Source organism: Orcinus orca, chromosome 20, assembly GCF_937001465.1.
Source record: "Orcinus orca chromosome 20, mOrcOrc1.1, whole genome shotgun sequence".
NCBI lineage: Eukaryota > Metazoa > Chordata > Mammalia > Artiodactyla > Delphinidae > Orcinus > Orcinus orca.
The window spans coordinates 50,914,056-50,926,928 of record NC_064578.1 but is presented as its reverse complement, the minus strand read 5'-3'; the positions used below and the strand labels follow the sequence as shown (position 1 = coordinate 50,926,928).

Genomic DNA, 12,873 nt, shown 5'->3' with positions numbered 1-12,873 from the left:
CAGACAAAAGGCATCAAAGTCCCCCAGCGGCCTTGAAGACGACACTTCTCTCTAGACACTTCTCTCTAGCCTCCTCCCGGATTGGGTCCCAATATCACAACTGGGCCCCAGGGCCGTGGCACACAGTAGGCCCTCAGGAAGTTTAATCGGGAACAATTAAAGACAGACAGGCCCTCTCTCCAGCTTCTCCTGCCAACAGATCCCCCGCCACCATGAATACCTGCAAACTCAGGACACAAAACTAACTGTCGCCAAACTAGAAATGTCTTAGAAAACCTTCTCTTTTCCCATTGGGGGATCTTGCATGCCACTGAGACACAAAGGCTTCAGTCAATGGGGATAAAACTCTATTGGTGGTACCCCAGGCAGGGGAGAAGTCTAGGGAAGGAAGGAGGAGGGAATCCTTGGGGACCAGTCAACCAAACATTTCCCATGTGTCTCTAGTGTGACACATCCTACACTGGGGAGCCAACTGAGACAGGCCCTCCACCCTCAGAGAACGGGGACAAACTTGGATATGACCCGGTGGAAAAGGGGGGCAAGTCATTCGGATTGGGGGGAGAACATTTTATATCATGGATGTAAAACAGGCAACTTGCTGTTTCCACTAAGAGTCAGGGAGCCTGGTGGGGGAAAGACCCCGAAGAGACAGAGGCAGGAGAACCATGCCCCCCCCACCTCTCCCCTGCAGGGCGGGAGAGGGAGAAAGGCAGCCCCTCACTGCTTTCCAGGCCCAGGCCGGCTAGAAAGGAATGCCATGTTTTCCTGTTTCCAATTAACTTCCCCCCACCAGCAGCCCTCTGCATTCTTGAGACCAGGAGTCAAGACAGCCACGGGGGAGAGCTGGGAGGGCGGGAGGGAACTCTGATGGTGGCTGGGCCTGGAGCTCAAAGGTGACCCCCCCCAGGACCCCGGGGTACCCACACACACCCCAGGACCCTCCTGCCAGGCCCCCTGGGCTTGGGGCTGACCCCTGGACCCTTTCACAGACTCTCACAGGGGAGAGGGGGAAGACCCCACATCCCCAGGTAAGGTTGGGGAAGGCCCCTGAGGCCTCTGGGAAGGAAGCGGGCAAAAAAGGGGGGCGGGGCATAGGCCTGTCACTCTTGGGCCTCACACTTCCCCCCTTTTCCACTGCCCCCCTGCCCCCCCAAAAATCAGTTCCAACTTTCAGGAAGCACTCACCCTAGAGAGACCTACAGCCCCTCCCCTCCTGCCCCCGCCCCACAGGAATTATGATTACTTATGATGCCTGTCACCTCAGGAAGGTATTTGCAGGGTGTCCCTCAAAGTGTTAGCCCCTCTCCAATCACACCCCCGTCCCTGAAGTCTGGGCTGGAGTCCCCTCTCAGCCATGGAACAGGTTTCCGCTGGACTCGGTTTCCTCATCTGTAAAATGGCAAGATCGCCCCGTATTGCCCCCCTCACTGGGTAAGCTGGGCCCTCCCCAGCCCTTCCCCTTCCTCCCCCCGCCCACAGCCCACCGGCCAAATGTGTATTCGGCACCAGTAAGTGCTGAAGGAGTGGGGTCCCAGAGAGCTGGAGATGGAGAGCCACCAAAGTGGAACCCCTTACTGCCTGCCCTCACCCACCACCACAGGGAAGTCCTCCAGGGTAGATGCCTTTTGCCATTCACCCTAAAATACCCAGCACCCAACTTTCCTCCCCACTCCTACAGGCCTGCCATATCCCCGTATGCTGAAGGAGAAATAAAAATAACACGTTTGGATAAAACTTTCAGTCACCGCAAGGTCAGTTAAGGAAGCTCTACTGATCCCCACCTGCAGATGAGGAAACTGAGGACCAGTGACTGAGGTTACAGAGTGGGACAGGGAGTCTGCCACCCAGGCTGAGAGGAGAACGGGCAGGGGAGTTCTCTGCCAGCTACATCACGGAGCCACGGAGGGTCACAGGGCAGAGCGACGACGAAGGTCCCCGGCAGCTCAGATTCCCTCCCAGCGGGGCCGAGTCCCAGCTCAGGTGGAACAGGAAGAGGATGACAGAGGGGCCACCAACCAAGTGCCCCCCAAACCCCAGCCAGCGAGGCCCGGGGCCCCCCCTTCTCCTGACTCCACACCTCCAATCCTCAGCTCCTGCAGGCAAACACTCTGCTCCAGCCACAGGTGAAAGCATCCTGCCCTCAGCCCAGCTTCCAGATGCTCCTTACCCCTTCCCCAAACGAGCACTCGGTGGGTGGGTGGGGGGGGCGGGGTGAATTCGGCCGCTCCTTCCTGGTATTATCTACATTTGAGACTCAACTGAAGTCAAAGGGACAAACTGCCAAAGAGGGGTACAGGAGAACCTAAGAGTTTTGAGCTGAGTTGGAAAAACCTGAGACGGTTACAGACTGGGGCTGTGTGACCCCGGGCAAGTCACTTAGCTTCTCTGAGCCTCCATTAGCCTGTCTGCAAAATGGGAATCACATAACTGACCCAACTTCCTCCTCGGGTGGTGGCCACTGGGTAGCGCACCTAACAGTAGCCAATCCCTAATGCTCTCTGGGTAGGAGATGTTATTTCCGCCTTCCAGGAGTGGGGGAGCTCTGGGGGAGGGGGGTGTAGCTAAGCACACCCCTTAAGTCTCACTGGACGCTGGCACATGGGAAGGGGGTGGCTCCTCAGCTGTCCTCCTCCCCTGTTCTCCCACCACCCTAGCAGGTCGGCGTTGACTGAGGCCCCCATCCCCACCCCAGGTGAGGGGAGAGGTGTGAAAGCACAGAGCACTTCTCAGAAGTCTCAGGCCGTGAAGTCTGGGGGTGTTTCTAAAAACTGTTTCCCTGACAAGCGCCCCGGGAAAGGAGGTGTGAGGGAAAAGCAAACCTTCAATACATCCCCAGATCTATACTATCGGAGGGCTGTGTGACAAAAGGGGCTGCCTGTCCGGACAGAAGGCCGAGCACGGGCAGGAGCCCCGGTCCAGGTACACCAGAGGGCTGGGACCTGTCACCCTGGCCTCCGGGGAGAGCTGACACAGCGGCCTCTGACCCCACCTCCCGGGAAGTTCAGCTGCTCAGAACCACAAAGCAAAACAAAGGGGTGCGGAGAGGAAGGAGCCGCCGTGCCTTCCAATCACCGCTGCCTCCCGAGCCCGCCCGCGGCTGCTCGCCCCGCTCGCCGCTGGCCGCGGACCAAGGCCTGGGCAGCCCGCGGTCCCTGGTCTCCCCGCGGCCGCCCGTGACAGGAGCCGGAGAAGCAGCCGAGGGGCAGCGAGGGATGGGAAAACCAGATGGCTCCATCCCTCCTCCCTCCTGCTCCATCCCTCCCTCCGGGTGCCCGCGGCCCGGCCGCCCTCCGCAGGGGCTAGGGGAGGCCTCGGGCCCGGCTCGTCCGGGCTCACCACAGGGAAAGGGCTGCCTTTGTCTAAAGGTCACCACCCGAGCGCGGTGCCCGGGCTGGGCCTGGTGCCTCCCAGTGCTAGGCCGAGGGGGTGGAGATGGGGGGCCGCCCCAAATCTCGGAGGTGACAGGGGTAAGGCTCACCTCCCTCCTCCCCCCACCCCCCGTAACGGCCCCCTCCGGGAACAACCAGCTAGCGGGGGCGGGGGTCAACTCCTTTCATTGCTGGGGGGTGGGGGACCAAGTCAACTCCTTTCATTGTTTCGGGGCGGTGGGGAGGAGGAGACCCAGTGGCTTCCTTCCGCATCCATCCCTCCCCAGCATGCCGGAGGCCCCGTTTCTCTCCGGCACCCCCGGAGGGATCTGAGGAGGGAGCGCAGGGGACGGGCGAGAAGGGGAGATGAAGGCTCGCCAGCTCCGGCCGGGAAACCACCATCCGCTGCCCCCATTGCCCTCTTCTTCCCCAAAAGGCAGGGAGCAGGGTGAGGGGAGGGGAGGGGAGGGGAGGGGAGGGGAGGGGGGGCCCCCGGGCCGGGGGAGGGGGTCTCCCCACCCCTCCCCCCGTGGAACGTTAGGTCTCGTTTTTCCGCCGCTCCATTGTATCCCCGGCAGCCGGCGGGAGGGCCGGGGAGGCACCGGGCGCCGGGTTTGGGCAGGGGAGCCCAGGGTGGGTGGAGGGGGGGTCCCCGCAGAATCGGGGCGGCGGTGATGGAGAGACGCGGGGGGTGAGGGGGGGCTGCCGGGGGTGTGGGCGCCGAACAGAAAAAGAGGCAGCGGGCGATGCGCCCCGGTTGGGGGGCTAAGTGTGTGAGTGTCGGGGGGGTGGGTTCGGCCCCGGCTCCGGCTCCCCCCACACACACCCTCGCCGCCAACCCCCACTCCCCCCTCGCTTTTGCGCCCTGTCACAGCCCCGACTCGCAGGTAGAGAGAGTTAAGAGATTTAAAGAGAAATTGCTACATTGTGAGAAACTCACCCTGATGTTTGAGCAGCCGTCGGCGCGGGGTCTCCGAGACGGCCCCGCACGGGCTGCAAAGGGAGGACCCAGAAGGGGCCGACCGGCCGGGCCGGTCAGCGCACTGCCTGATCGCATGGCGGCCGCCCGGCAGCCTCCGCCAGGCCCCTGCCGCCGCCCCGCGCCGCGGCCCGGGCACCCCGGACCCGCGCCCGCTCCGGGCGGGACCCCTCGGGTTTGCAAAAAAAAAAAAAAAAAAATTATTTTTTAATTACATGCAAAAGAAAAAAAAACCTTGCAGGTTTTGTGTTCCGCCCCCCCCTTTCCTCCTCCTCCTCCTCCTCCTCCTCCCTCCGCCCTCGCCGAGGGACGGGCTTGGGGGAGGCCCCGCCCCGCGACTCAGCAAACCAGCTTCGGCTCTGGGCGCCGAGCTGCGGGCCCGCGAACGAATGGGAGGCTGCGAACGCCCCGGGAGGGTGACCTCCGCACCGGCACCGCCCCTTCCCCAGCCCTAGTCCCGGGGGTTCAGGGGCGCGCCTTCCCAGGCTACGGTGGAGTCCGCCGACTGCATCGAGCAATGCTCCGGATTAGGGGAAAAGGCTAAAGGGATTCGCCCTCCCGTATCCCGGGCGCCCAGCCCGTCTGGGGAGCGGGCGCGGTGCGCCCTGGGCGCGCCCCGACGCGGGGGATGGTCGCCGGACGGGAGGACGCGACCAGGGGGAGCGCCGAAGGTTCGAAAAGGTAGCGGGAGTCGCGGCTGGAGGAGAGGGGGAGGCCCCGCAGGTGGAATCGCGAAGGAGCCGGGAGTCGGAGCCAAAAGGGTGGAAGGTGCGGGGGCGGGGGGTGCTTTGGGGCTACTGGCCGGGACCCCGAACGCGGCTCGCTCACTCACCTCAATCGGTCTTTTGAGCTGCTACGCCCCGGGGAGGGCGCCGGGGACGTGGGTCCGACCTGTCTTAGAGCCTCCTCGAGGCCTCTCGGGCCGCGCAGATGGGACTCCCAGAAGCCCCGGGACGCCTCGGTGGTGTTGGGTCTGTTTCCGCCCCGCGGGGCCGTGTACGCCTTGCGGGCGTGACACTTCGGTTCGCGCGTTCGTTCAGGGAACGCTTGCTGAGCGCCTGCTGTGTGCCCTGCGCCTTGCTCGGGGCCCATCGAGCACCCAGACAGCTCGGAGCTACCCTGCCGGGGCGCACAGGCCAACGGGACTTATATTCTGGTCTCTTCTTACCTTCTGTTTCCCCGATGCCCTGGAAAAGCCATGTGTATACCGAAGCAGTTCAGTAAATGTGTGTTGAATAAATGAGTGATTGAGACCTATGTGTTTTAAGCTTTACAATTGATCCTGGCATCTTGGTGGCACTACGCGTATTATTTAAGACACCACGGAGGTTAAGCGCGCTGACTCAAACCAGCGAGCCTGTGCTTCACATCCTGCCGCTTCCTTTGCTGTGTGACCTTGGACAAATTACTTCACCTCTCCGTGCCTCCATTTCCAAGAGGAAATAATTAATAGGCCTCATTTCATAAGGTCATTAGGAGAAAATGTTCTCATGGGGAGCAGCATCTGACAGGAAGTGCCAGATAAGTGCTGTTATTATTTACTATTATAGTAAAAGGAAACTTTATCAATTCCAGAAGTGAACACGTGTTGCCGCAAACATGAGACAGTGGTCAGTCTATAACTCATATAGTTATAGTAATCCATGGCCCACTGAGATATGTGACCCTTCCAGGAACAGCAACATAGGAGGACATTATTTTTGTGCAGGTTGCCCTTCCATTTGCTAAGATTGAGCCACTGGGCTACACCCTGAGTATTCATTTACCTGGGTGCCATTTTTCCAGTCTTCACCAAGAAGAGATCTCCAGGAACTCCCATCTAGAGACCTTTAGTTATTCCCACCTTGCAGTGTAGAAAACTAAATTGGCTCAGAGAGGGGAAGCGTTTTGCCCAAGGTCACACAACCGGGAAGTGGGACCTGATCTGAGCTGGGTGGCACTGATGTCTCTTGTTATAGCTGCCAACCCTGGGGGACTCGGAACTAGGGAACTGACTGGGGTTCAAAGGTAGCAGACCTGAGGCATTGCGGGGGGTGACTGTCCAAGTTTATTCATTCATACAGGAAGTATTGTTTATGGGTATCTAGTGTGTGCCAGGAATATAGCAGTGACCAAGAACACTCTGGTTCCTGCCCCATCGCTACCCCCTACCCCCATTCTGCAGCTCACAGTCTATTAGGGGACACAGACGATGAGCAAGTAAGCAAATAAGTCACTTAGCCTCAGTTTCCCCTGCCCTCTGTAGCAGGTTCCAGGCTTCTTAGGTGCATTATGGTATCTACCACTCCCCCAACACACACCCCAGAACAGTGCCTGGCACTTAATAAGTGCTCAAGAAAGATCTGCTGAGCAATGAGATAATACCCACCCTTCCACAGGCATACCTGACCTCTTAGGAAGATGGTCTTGAGGCCAGGCGGCCTGGAATGGGCATGGGTGTGAAAGAAGCCCCCAGTCTAGCCATCGCTGGCAAAGCCCTGGGAGGTCAAATGTCCAAGGCCAGAGGAGGGGTCTATATGCACCCAAATGGGAAGAGACCTGCTATTCTTTAGGGGGTGACACACCCCTGCCCTTTGAAAATCAGATGCAAGTTGTAAGTTCCAGGTTCAGAATCGGGTTGGCAGTGAGACCCAGATAGGTTCAGCAACTTGCCCCAGGGATACCCAGCCAGGGGAGGGACTAATCCCAGATGTTCTGTTTTGAGTCACCAGATGAACCTGGGGCAAGTCACTTCTCCAGCTCCTCCATTTTCTCATCTGTAAAATGGGACTGTATAGTCAGACACCAAAATCCATCGCCCCCCAACATTTTATTCTGAACATTTTCAAATATGGAAAAGTGGAAGAAATAGGATAAATACCCACCACCTAGATTCAACCATCAGCATCCTACTCTACTAGCTTAATCACACATCTGTGCATCTATCCATCCATCAAATCCATCTCAGTTTTTGATGCATCGCAGACATCTATCTCCCCCAAACACATCATTAAGCTGGTAATCCTAACTAACTCCTCACTTTGATAAACACTCTGACAACTGTTAATACCAACCCCCTGGGCCAGGCCCTGACTCTCATTTAAACCTCAATTCTAACTTTTTTGTGTGGAGAAACCAGTTCAGAGAGGGTAAGAAACCGGATCAATGTCACACAGCCGGGCAGTCAAACCCAGCTCTGTTTGTCCCCAGAGTCCAGACGTTATGAAGGCTATGGAAAGGATGAAATGGGACGAGGCACATAGAAGCTCTTATGGGACAGGGACAGAGCAGCATCCAGATGTGAGAAATTAGGACGGGAGAAGATGCACCCACCTTTTCTCATCTACCAAATACGCTACACCTCTGTGCTCAGCTGGGCTCTGGACACAGGGTCCTTGCCTGCCAATATGGAACTTAATCCCATATAGGTCATGATATTTCCTCTCTCCTAACATAGGTCTGGGCAGGAGACAGACACCTCACAAATATTTGCTTAATGAGCTTGGATTTCTGGGCCCCTCATCTCAACGTTTCATGGACTGTTTTAATTATAACCGTGCAGCTGAAAAGGAACAGCAGGAAACCCATTTGCTGTGGAAAGTCCAGGACACTGGAGAATTAACCTGCCCTCTCCCAGGGGCTGTGATGCCTTGTTCCACTTTTAGCCCACCGGCTCCAAGTCCCCCTGGTCCTCCCAACCCTCCAGCCCAGAAACCTCCCCTCTCCCACCCCCAGTACAAGCGCATTTTCTATCCCGTCAAATTTCTAGTCCCCTCAAATTTCTAGTCCTTCCCCACCCCACCCTCAGCTCTCCCAACCAGATCCTAATGCCCTTTATCTCTGAGTCCTACACCTCCTACCCGTCCAACAGCCCAGTTCCTACCCTGAGGGAGCCTGACCAGAGTCTGGCCTGATTCCCGTTTCTCTACAGAGGCGTGGTTTTCCTTTTTCCTTCTTTCTTTCTTTCTTTCTTTTTTTTTTAAACAAGTTGTTTGTGCCTCTGAAAGTCAAAGGAACGGCCATCGCGGCTCCTCCCTCGCACCCGCAACTGCAAAGTCTAAAACTTGGCCAACCCAAGTTCTGTTTCTTGATCTGGCAAGATGTTTCCAAGAGTGTTTTTCGTTTTCAGTTGAGCAGCACGCTTAGGATCCGTGCACTTTTCTGGAGGCATGTAACACTTCAATAACAAGAAGGAACAAAGCAAGAAAAAACCTTGCCCAAAACACCCCTGCGGTCCCTCCACTTCTCGTTCAATCCGACTTCAGGGGAAAGTTTTCATCAAAGACCTCTCCAGGATCCGAATTCTAGCCGCCAGGAGGGGAAAAATAGGAGGACTAGGAGGGAACTGACTCCGGAGCGACCTGCGCCCTCTGACCGCGCCCTTTAAATATGGCTCGTACAGCGGGACAGTGCTACCCCAGCACGCAGCTACGCTGGCTCGCCTGGAGCGCCAAGACCGCGAGCGGCGGCAAATCAGGCAGCTACAAGCCCACCCCGACCTTGGGTCCTCAGAGCGGCAAGTGCGGGGGGCGGGGTCTAGTCGTCCATTGGCCCAAGATGGGGGGCGGGGCCGCATCTCCGTCCCGCCCCCATCCCCCGCCTAGTTAAATAGGCTTCGCGCCGGCCCGGGGAATTATTCATCGTGGGGCGGGGCCTGGGTTTGTTTACACGCTGCCATTGGCTGGATTTGAATCGGCCCGACTGCGGGCCGGCCGCGGGGCGGGGCGCCAGAGGGCCCCGGCCTGCGCCTGACAGCTTCAGCTAGGCAACCCACATAAGACGAGCCGCCAAAGCACTGGAACCCTGGAGATGGGGATACTCTAAATGGAGGCTGGCAGCGGGGGCGGACAGGTTGAGGCTTCAGCAGGTTTCTTGATAAATGCTAACCAAGGGAGTAGGGAACATTGTTTTTGTTTTCATAAAAAGTAGTAAGGATAAACAAACCCGCAAACAACCTAGCTGTCCATGGATAGGGGACTCATTAAATAAGCTGTGGTCTGGCCCACAGGGGGACATGAAATAACCGTAAAATGAGGAAGTAATACATGAACCGACGCGGAATAAGCTATGAATTCAGTTAAGGGGAAAAGGCAATGAAGGAAGAAGAGTGTATAATAATTTAAGGGGGAGGTGAGAAAATATAAGCTTCTGCTTGTTAAATGCACAGAATATCTTCGAAAGCAGAAACTGGTAACTGCAGCGTCTGTGGGGAGGGAGACCGGGGTGCGTGGAGGGTAGATCTATTTGGACCTTTGTAAAGTTAGAAACTTGTAAACAAATATTAAGTTCTGAGAACTCTCCCTTTTCATCCACGTACCTCGAAGCAATGGCCCCTAGGAAACTTATTGACTTGGCTATAGAGGCCATGGACCCCCGACCTGCGACCCCTACAACCCACAGTGGTATTTGGGGAATTGAGTGGCTTTATTTAATAGTAATCACTGCAGGATTTAACATCCCAACGGAGAGGGAGGGGCCGCTTCCTGAGAGATGCTAAGTGGGGGATGAGAAGGAGAAACCAGCCAGGCCCTCTTAGGAGAGAGAAGAGAAAGTCAAAACTAGGAGAGGCCCCTTTAAGAAGGGAAGCCTGCCTCCTCCGGAAAACGACGCTGGCGGAATTGACCTGCAGAAGGGAGAGTTGTCCGGGTTTTGACTTTTATTATTACTCTCTGTTCCGGGAGATCTGGAGCAGAGAATGAGAACGACTTCCTGCAGCTGAGATTTGACCTGTTATGGATCTTACTTGTCAAGACTTCCTCCGTATAAGTTCGCTACAGGGTTTATGAAATATTGTTTAGATGGCTGGGAAAGTCACCCAGGCCTGGAGTGAAAACTTGACCGGCTACGACATGATGTAGTTCTAAGTTAACGCCTACCAGAGCTGGCGCTGCCGGCTCAGGTACATAGATAAACTCGGTGAATGCCCCTAAAGATCCTAGCAGGTTCTAACAGCATCGCGTTTTACGCATGTGGAAACTGAGTCACAGAGAGTTATAGAATTGCCCACATCAGGCGTCACAGGGATTCGGACCCAGGCAGCCCTTCTCCAAAGTTCATACATTTAACCACCATATTACACTTGCCCCTAAAAACGTTTTTGTCTTTTGATGCATTGTTTTAGAAGCTATAAGAAGCTTAATGCAGATTTTGTTTTCAATCTTTGAATTTTATTTATTTTTTTATACAGCAGGTTCTTATTAGTTATCTATTTAATACATATTAGTGTATATATGTCAATCCCAATCTCCCAATTCATAACCGCCCCCGCCCCGAGCCTCTTTCCCCACTCGGTGTCCATACATTTGTTCTCTACATCTGTGTCTCTATTTCTTAATGCAGATTCTTAATGAAGGTGAACTATTTTGTATGCTTCCTGTCGTAGAGGAGTTTTGTGGGGTTTTTTTTTTTTTTTACTTTTTTAAATTGAAGTATAGTTGATTTGCAATGTCATGTTAGTTTCAGGTGTACAGCAAAGTGATTCAGTCCATATATATATTTTATATATATATATTCTTTTTCAGATTCTTTTCCCTTGTAGGTTATTACAAAATATTGAGTACAGTTCCCTGTGCTATACAGTAGGTCCTTGTTGGTTATCTATTTTATATATAGTAGGTGTATATGTTAATCCCAGACTCCTAATTTATCCCTACCCTCCTCCCCTTTCTCCTTTGGTAACCATAAGTTTGTTTTCTATGTCCGTGAATCTCTTTCTGTTTTGTAAATAAGTTCATTTGTATTTCTTTTTTTCTTTTTAGATTCCACATATAAGCGATATCATATGATATTTGTCTTTGTCTGACTTACTTCACTTAGTATGATAATCTCCAGGTCCATCCATGTGGCTGCAATGGCATTATTTCATTCTTTTTTATGGCTGAGTAATAGTCTTGTGGGTTTTTTTTTTAAATAAAATAATTTCTGATGGTTTTTCCTAAAATTCTGTATCAGGGCAAGCTTTTAAATTTTATTTTATTTTTTTCACCCTCCAGCTTTTTAATTTTTTTAAGTACCTTTCACGAGGAAGTGTTCTGCCCTCAGCCCTCCGACTCCTCTCACCATTAAATGCTTCCCTGATCATTACTGTGTAATGCACAGTTCTAAGCTCATTGAATTGTTACAACAACCAAGAAGTCGAAATAGTTAGCGGTCTCATTTCACAGATGAAAAAACCGAGGCACAGAGAAGTTAAATAACTGGCCCAAGGTCCCACATCTCTCTCCAGAAAAAGAAGAGGAAGACCAAGAATGGGTAGGTCATGGTGGGAGAGAGAGGAAGGCGTCCAGAGTTGCTGAGAGACAGGAAAAAATGGGAATTAAGATAAACCAGTGGATAAACAACAAGGTCCTACTGTATAGCCGAAGGAACTATATTCAATATTCTGTCATGAACCATAATGGAAACAAATATGAAAAAGAGTGTGTATATATATATATATATATATATAACTGAATCACTTTATCACTTTGCTGTACAGCAGAAATTAATACAACATTGTAAATCAACTATTCTTCAATAAAATAAATTTTTTAAAAAATTTTTAAAAAGGGAAGCCAGTGGACTGATGAATATGGGGAAAATGGCTTTAGCAAGGTGGTAGGAGCTGAGGTCAGTTTGCAAAAGGTAGTGAGAAAATGACCAAGAAACACATAAAAAGATGTTCAAGGTTATTAGTCATTAGGGAAATGCAAGTCAAAACCATGAGAGGCCACTTCGCCCTTGCTAGAATGGCCATAATCCAAAAAAGGGACAATACCAAGTGTTAGGAAGGATGTGGGGAAATCAGAATCCTCACACACTGCTGGTGGGTAAAGGGGCCACCAATATGGACAACAGTTCGCTGTTTCCTCCATAAGTTGCACCTGGAATTACTACATGGCCACACCTATGTGTATACCCAGAATAGTTGAAAACAGGTGTTCAAACAATAACATGTACATGAATGTTCCCAGCAGCATTATTCACAATAGCCAGAGGGTGGAAACAACCCAAATGTCCACCAGCAGATGAATGAATCAACCAAATGTGGTCTATCCACACAGTGGAATATTATTCAGCCACAAAAAGGAACGGATCCATGCTATGACATGGAACCTTGAAAACATGATGCCAAGTGTAAGAAGCTAGACCCAAAAGGCCACATATTGGGCGAGTCCATTATACGAACTGTTCAGAAGAGGCAAATCCACAGAGACAGAAAGCAGAGGTGGCCAGGGCCTGGGGGGAGGGGGAATGGCTAGTGACTGCTATATGGGCATAGGGTTTCCTTTGGGGGTGATGGGAAATTTCGAGAATTAGATAGTGGTGATGGTGGTACAACACTGTGAATGTACTTAATGCCACTGAATTGTCCATTTTAAATGGTGACAACAGTCAATTTCATGACACAAAAATTGTTTTTTAATTTTAAATGGTGAGAAAGCAGTGGTGTTAAGCACACGATTTTAAAAATAATACACATGGCAGTGTATATGAGGAGAGGATCCAAAAACAGCTAGGGAGGGGCTGGTGGAGGAAAAGAATGGAGTGAGATCTGGGGAGATGGCA

The 12,873-nt window shown here is 53.0% G+C and overlaps 1 protein-coding gene across 7 annotated transcripts in view; it reads right to left on the bottom strand.

The window, feature by feature from the left end:
- Positions 1–8,854, bottom strand: part of BICRA (BRD4 interacting chromatin remodeling complex associated protein) — an 83,298-nt gene extending 74,444 nt beyond the window's left edge. For 3 of the 7 annotated variants that reach the window (XM_049703652.1, XM_004271109.3, XM_033430613.2), the window contains exons 1-2: positions 5,180–8,853; positions 4,309–4,517 (exon numbers count right to left, since the gene is read on the bottom strand). The gene's annotated coding sequence lies outside the window, so the exon portion shown is untranslated. Of the gene's footprint in view, positions 1–4,308; positions 4,518–5,179 lie in introns of all 7 variants that reach the window. The other 4 variants (XM_049703654.1, XM_049703655.1, XM_033430612.2 and 1 more) reach the window with 3 other exon arrangements.
- Positions 8,855–12,873: the final 4,019 nt, after the last annotated feature.